Below are 7130 nucleotides of genomic sequence, written 5' to 3'. Positions count from 1 at the left end.
CCCAGGCACTACTGTCATTTTTGTTGTAACTGAAAATGGTCTCAGACTCTCCTGGCTGGTGGCCTCAGGAGGTGGAACCTCATGGGCCTGTCCTGAGACAGTCAGGAGAAGTGAGGCCCCAAAATCTTAAGTAGTGTATTAATCAAAGTCTCCTGAGAAACAGAATCAATAGAAGGTTCCATTTCATTCTATTTCCTTCTTATTTCATTCATACACACACATGTTGGGAGTAGAGGAGAGAGAGAGAAAGACTTTAAGAAATTGGCTCATGCAATCACAGAGGCCAGTTCAGAACCTGCAGAGTAACTTGGTAGGCTGGAGACCCAGGAAAGAGTTGATGTTGTAGTCTGAGTCCAAAAGCAGTGTATGAGCAGAATTCCCTTTTTCCTCAGAGGAAGTCAGTCTTTACCTGAAGTTAAGGCCAAGGCAGGAGGGTGACTAACAACCAAGGGTTCCAGACCAGCCTGGGAACACAGTGAGACTTCATCTCTACAAAAACTGAAAAATCAGTCAGGCATGGTGGCATGCACCTGTAGTCGCAGCTACTTGGGAGGCTGACGTGGGAGGATTGCTTGAGCCCAGGAGTTTAAGGCTGCAGTGAACTATGATTGCACCACTGCTCTCCAGCTTGGGTGATAGAGTGAGATTCTGCTTCAATATCCTTCAACTGATTGGACGAGGCCCACCCACATGATAGAGATTAATCTGTTTTGTTCAAGGTCTACTGATTTAAATGTCAACTTCATGTTTAAAAAACAAACAGAAGCCTTCACAGCAAAACCCAGATAGAGTTGACTAAGTCCCTGAGTACGTTGGCCTAGCCAGTTATATATCACAGATGATATATAATGCTGACAGAATTATTATAAATAATAATAGAACTAAAATAATTAAGAATCCACAGTATATCTGAGATCAGGATTGATGGGAAGAATGGAAGCAGGTGCTTCCCAGCCACTAATACCATAAACCTGAGGTCCCCCATGGAAAGTCCTGCCTGGCTTCAGTCCACAGCTGGGATTCTTTTTTTTTTTTTTTTTTTTGGAGCAGGCTGGAGTGCAGTGGTGATCTCGGCTCACTGCAGCCCTCCGCCTCCTGGGTTCAAGCTATCCTTGTGCCTCAGCCTCCCAAGTAGCTGGGACTACAGACATGAGCCACCACACCTAGCTAATTTTTGTATTTTTAGTAGAGACAGAGTTTTGCCATGTTGGCTGGGCTGGTCTCGAACTCCTGGCCTCAAGTGATCTGCCTGCCTCTGCCTCCCAAAGTACAGGGATTACAGGTGTGAGCCACTGCACCCGGCCCACAGCTGAGATTCTTAATTTCTCTCCCTAAGCTGAACATGGTGCAGAACAAGGTTAGCACTCAGATTTTGCAGTACATCTCTGGAGAGTTTATTTTAAGAAGATCAAGTGGGGCACTCCTGGGTTTCAGGATTGATTAGCCGCCCTATCTACAAGAACAAAGGGTGATCTGACACCCAATCACCCTCACTGAGTCTGACCTCCAGGAGAAAGGGTTTGAGATTCATACCAGAAATGGTCCAAATATTAACAGAAGGAGGAAATGAATATACTCCTTTTTTTTTTTTTTTTTTTTTTTGAGACAGAGTCTCGCTCTTTCACCCAGGCTGGACAGCAGTGGCACTATCTTGGCTCACTGCAATCTCCACCTCCTGGGTTCACGCCATTCTCCTGCCTCAGCCTCCCGAGTAGCTGGGACTACAGGCGCCTGCCACCACGCCCGGCTAATTTTTTGTATTTTTAGTAGAGACGGGGTTTCACCGTGTTGGCCAGGATGGTCTCGATCTCCTGACCTCATGATCCACCCACCTCGGCCTCCCAAAGTGCTGGGATTACAGCTGTGAGCCACCACGCCCGGCAGGAAATGAATATACTTCTGACGTGCTGTGCAATGGTACAATGTTCATTATTGATTTTTGATTCAATGAGATTAATTAAAATGATATATTCCAATCAGTTACCAAATGTACCTGCTCGATAATGTGTCTAAATTCATTAACTAGTTTGTTTTAACGATATTTCGTTTTAAAGTTTTATTTTATCCACATATTGACTTCATTTTACTTTTGCAAATAAGAGCTTGATGGTAATATTACCAATAACTCATTATCATCCTTTGCTAAGCCAGGAGGGAATTTGCCACTTTGCAGAATAGCCAGTGCTTTTAATAGGAGAGTTTATGTAAAAGCTACGTTGTCTTGAAATAATTTGCACTCACAAATTAAGGGGCAAGCATAACTCTGATAAATTAACTGTATCCAGTAAAAAGTTTACCTTTAAAAGTGCTACTTCTGTTCTCTTTGAGGCTGAGTCTGAGGCTAACTAGGCTTAGCAAACCCTGGTGACAAAAGGAAATAGTTTTTGGAATGTTTTCTTCAGTCCATCACTGACATTTCCTGTTCATCTGGTAGTAAAGTTTAAATATTTAGTGGCACCGGAAGGGTGTTCAGGATACATTAAATATTGAACATCTCTAAGGGAGGCCCAGCTACATTTAACATGGCAGGTTCTCTTCCAAGATCCATCCGTAAATCAATCTGAGCACCTCTGCTGAGAACAGTTTTCTGGTGCTTTTATTCTTTCTTTCTTTCTTTCTCTTTCTTTCTTTCTTTCTTTCTTTTTCTTTCTTTCTTTCCTTTCTTTCTTTCCTTTCTTTCTTTCTTTCTGGTGCTTTTATTCTTTCTTTCCTTCTTTCTTTCTTTCCTTTCTTTCTTTCTTTCCTTTCTTTCTCTCTTTCTTTCTTTCTTCCTTCCTTCCTTCCTTCCTTCCTTTCTTCCTTCCTTTCTTTCTTTTTTTTTTTTTTTTGACAAGGTCTGTCTCTGTTGCCCAAGTTGGAGTCCAGTGGTGCAATCGTGGCCCACTGCAACCTCTGCCTCCTGGGTTAAAGCAATCCTCCCACCTCAGCCTCCCAAGTAGCTGCAACTACAGGCATGCACCACCATGCCCACATAATTTTTGTATTGTTTGTAGAGTCAAGGGTTTTGCCATGTTGGCCAGGTTGGTCTAGAACTCCTGACCTCAAGTGATCCACCTGCCTTGGCCTCCCAAATTGCTGGAATTACAGGCGTGAGTGACAGCGCTAGACCTTCTGGTGCTTTGGGGTAATTTATTGAAAAACTAGTTAGTCTTTCCCCACATGCAATGAGATTTGCAAAAATATTCTCAAGTAGAGAGAGAGGGGTTGGAAGAGACGTTATTTGGGTCACGTACTCTGGACCAACCAAAATAACAATCTCATCTCCCTGAGATTTTCAAAAAGTCTCAGGGAGATGAAGGTCACTCCCCTGAAAAGAGTGTGTCTAGGCAGCAGGTCTCCCTGTGAGTCACAGGTGGGTCGAAGAAAAGTTTGTAGAGTCTCTCATTCAAGGGTTGGATGGGGGTATCCAGAAATTTTGGGTGTAGCTTCAGGCTGAAGTGCAAAGGTTAACAGCAGAGTTCCTACACAGCAGAGAGCTACTGTGAAAACTTCAGAGTCTGCTTCAGGGTTGCCACTGCCTTTCTAGCATTCTTAATGCATTTCTAGTGCATTACCCACTTACTCTCTTGAAGCCTAGCCTAAAGGGCCCTTGTCACTCAGATGCCCTCATTATCAGCTCCCTCTGGGTAGATCTTGAGGAGATAGAGATGTCCACCCTGCAGACTCAGGACTTATTTAGGGAAACTTGATTGCAAGTGAGAGAAACTCATTGTGAACTGGTGTAGGCAAAGGAAGAAATTGATTGGTCTATGGTGTCCAAGGAACAGTTGTACAAACGGTAATAGCCCTGTAGGATTCATCTTACCCACTGTCCAGAAAACCTAATGCACCGAAAACAGCAAAGAAAGAGTTTAATTTTTGCAAGGCAGCCGAGCAGAGTGATGGGAGATGTTTCTCAAATCTGCCTCCCTGAAAGCTCAGTGGCTAGGGTTTTTAAGGATAATTTGGTAAGCAAGGGGCTAGGGAATGGAAACTGCTGATTGGCTGGGGATGAAATCATAGGAGTCCAATCAAACTGTCTTCACACACTCATCAATTTCTGGGTGGGGGTTTCTCGTGGGAGTCAGTTCCTGGGTGTGAGTCACAGGTCCAGGTGATGTCAGTCAGTCTCCAGAATGCAAAAATCTGGAAAACATCTCAAAGACTAATCTAAGGGCCAAGTGCAGTGGCTCACACCTGTAATCCCAACATTTTTGGAGGCCAAGGCAGGTGGATCACTAGAGGCCAGGAGTTGGAGACCAGCCTGGCCAACATGGCGAAACCTCACTCTATTAAAAATACAAAAATTAGCCAGGCATGGTGGCAAGTGCCTGTAGTCCCAGCTACTTGGGAGGCTGAGGCAGGAGAATCATTTCAGCCCAGGAAGTGAAGTTTGCAGTGAGCCAAGATGGTGCCACTGCACTCCAGACTGGGCAACAGAGCAAGATTCTGTCTCAAAAAAAATACTAATCTTAGGTTTTGACAGTAGTGATGTTATCTACAGCAGAAATTGGGGAAGTTAGAAGTCTTGTGTCTCTGATTACAAAGTCTTGAGCAATATGGGGCTTATAGAAAATCAAGCTAAAGAATAATGACTGGTTAACGTTAACTATGCCTACATTTTAGCAGAATTCCAGCCCCTCCCATTATCCTAACCTTGCAGCCTTTCATTAGACTTACAAAGGTGGTTTCAATCCCGCAGCAAGGATGGGGTTAGTTTCGTGATGAGCTGTTATCCCCTTTGTTTTAAAGCTAACAAAGGCAGTTAGCTTAGAGGACTAGAAGCAAATGGAGTCAGCTATGTCAGACTTCTCTCACTGTCATAATTTTTGCAAAGGCAGTTTCAGAAACAGCCTTGAAATAGGCAGGATGGAAATGGACCTCCAAATTCTCTAGAACCAGAGACTGGGCTTCCCCTCTCTTGTTCCTGCTTTTCTCTGCATTTTTACTTCCCCCAGGCTCCCAGATACCTGGATTTCCACACATGGTTAAAATATACATGCCAACAGCCCCCCAAACATCAAAGTTTTCATTATTATTAAGGAACTATGGTCAAGTGGTACCACAGTTCCACTGTGGTGGTAAAGGCATCATGCATTCACGTATTTCAGGGAAGGAAATTATAACCTTGTTTGGGTGAAGTACTCAGCCCTAGATGAATAAGCCGTAGCATGAGAGAGGGGAAAGGGATGAATAATGTCATAAATGAACATGGCAGCTCCACTAGGGATGGGAGAGGGTAGTTATTGCCCAACAGGAAATTCTCAACAGACAATCCCATAGAGCTCCACTGTAAGGCCCCACCTCTGATTCCCTTGCACTGTTGTCATCCTCCAACCCTTAGACAGGGCCAAGTACTTGCTACCTTGGTGTATTATTCTGTTCTCATGCTGCTAACAAAAACTGGGTATAAAGGAAAAAGGTTTAATGGACTCACAGTTCCACATGGCTGGGGAGACCTCACAACCATGGCAGAAGGCAAAGGAGAAGCAAAGGCACATCTTACATGGCAGAAGGCAAGAGAGCGTGTATAGGGGAACTCCCCTTTATAAAACCATCAGATCTCATGAGACTTATTCATTATCATGAGATAAGTATGGAAAAATCTGCCCCCATGATTCAATTAACTCCACTGGGTCCCTCCTACAACACATGGGAATTATGGGAGCTACAATTCAAGATGAGATTTGGGTGGGGGCACAGCCAAACCATATCACTTGATGTCCCTTACAAGCCAGAGAGACAGTGTCTTGAGTGTGTGTGTGTCCTGAGTGTAAACAGCTGTAACTACCATGGATACAAAGATGAGAATAAGGACATTCTCCAACAAAAATGTTCCTATGAAACCATCCCAATTTTCCCCTAGAAATGATGTTCATGGTTTCTTTCGAATAAACATATAAATTGATCCTCTCAGCCTTAAAACTCAAGAAAGTTACTTTTGTCTTATCTGAGTTCCTTTCTCAGGAAACCACCATCAGCCCTCCCACATAGAATCAAGGAGCTGAAACTCACAAGACCATCCATCTGGGTAATGAGATCCCAGACCCCTCATCCATCATAATTGCCTAAGCAACTACCTGCTTCCCATTGGCCAACTTCTCTTCCTTACCCCTCCCTAATTCCTGTTTTCCACACATGATTACATTTTGTCTCTGCTGTATAAACCCCTAATTTTAGTTGGTCAGGGAGATAGATTTGAGGCTGATCTCCCATCTCCTTGAGTGCAGCACCCAATTAAAGCCTTCTTCCTTGGCACTACTCCTTGTCTCAGTGATTGGCTTTCTTTTTGGTGAACAGCAGGACCTAGACTGAACCCCTGACATTTCAGTAACACCTTGCTGTAATGTAAACTAATTTTACATAGAGAAGAGAAAAGCACCTTGGGAGTGGGTGAGCTTAGGTGTTTGTGAGATGCTAATCTTATGGTACAGGGTATGACTTCCATCCTATTTCAAATGTACAAAGCCTAGCTTCTTGCAAAATGCTTGAGTTTCTCAGTCTGACACTGTTTGTTGGGTCACACATATGTACATGTCTCCTTAACACACACAGGTGCACACACACATACAGTTTTCTATAGAAATAATTTTGTTTATTTTTTTTTCCTGAACATCTCAATGGAAAGAGCTTTGGATTAAGGACTTCAAGATCTCTTTCCACCCCTGCCTCTGTGTGGGTGAATTAGAACACATCTCTTTCCTTCACCGACTCAATGAGTTAGCCTCAAACAGAGACATTTGGAAATGCATGAGGAGGCATTGAGTTGCTCCTACAATTTTAGGGAAGGGAAAAGGAGCTCTAAGGACATTGAATGGGTCAAGGATGCCAATTTTCCAGCCACAGGTAATGGGGGATGTTCTTGCCCCCCAGTGATAATCATGCCCAGATTGAGAAACACTGGCTGATGGCCCCTAAGTTCTCTCCATGTGAGAGAAAACAAGGCCAATGCTTCTATGTCTTTCTCAAAGGTTGGAGCAGAGGAGCCTTCACCAGGAGAGGGCAGAGTGTCCAACCAGACCCATGACATCTCACGAGCCCAAGTCTCTAGAGTAGTCTTAATGGGGTCCTCTCAACTGTGCCCCTCAGTGTTGGCCCCTCAGATCTACTCAGGTCCGGCTTCTGCAGAGAGCTCCTGATTCCAAGCAAAC

The sequence above is a fragment of the Pongo pygmaeus genome, chromosome 6 (assembly GCF_028885625.2).
Source record: "Pongo pygmaeus isolate AG05252 chromosome 6, NHGRI_mPonPyg2-v2.0_pri, whole genome shotgun sequence".
NCBI lineage: Eukaryota > Metazoa > Chordata > Mammalia > Primates > Hominidae > Pongo > Pongo pygmaeus.
Note: the sequence above shows the minus strand (reverse complement) of the source record.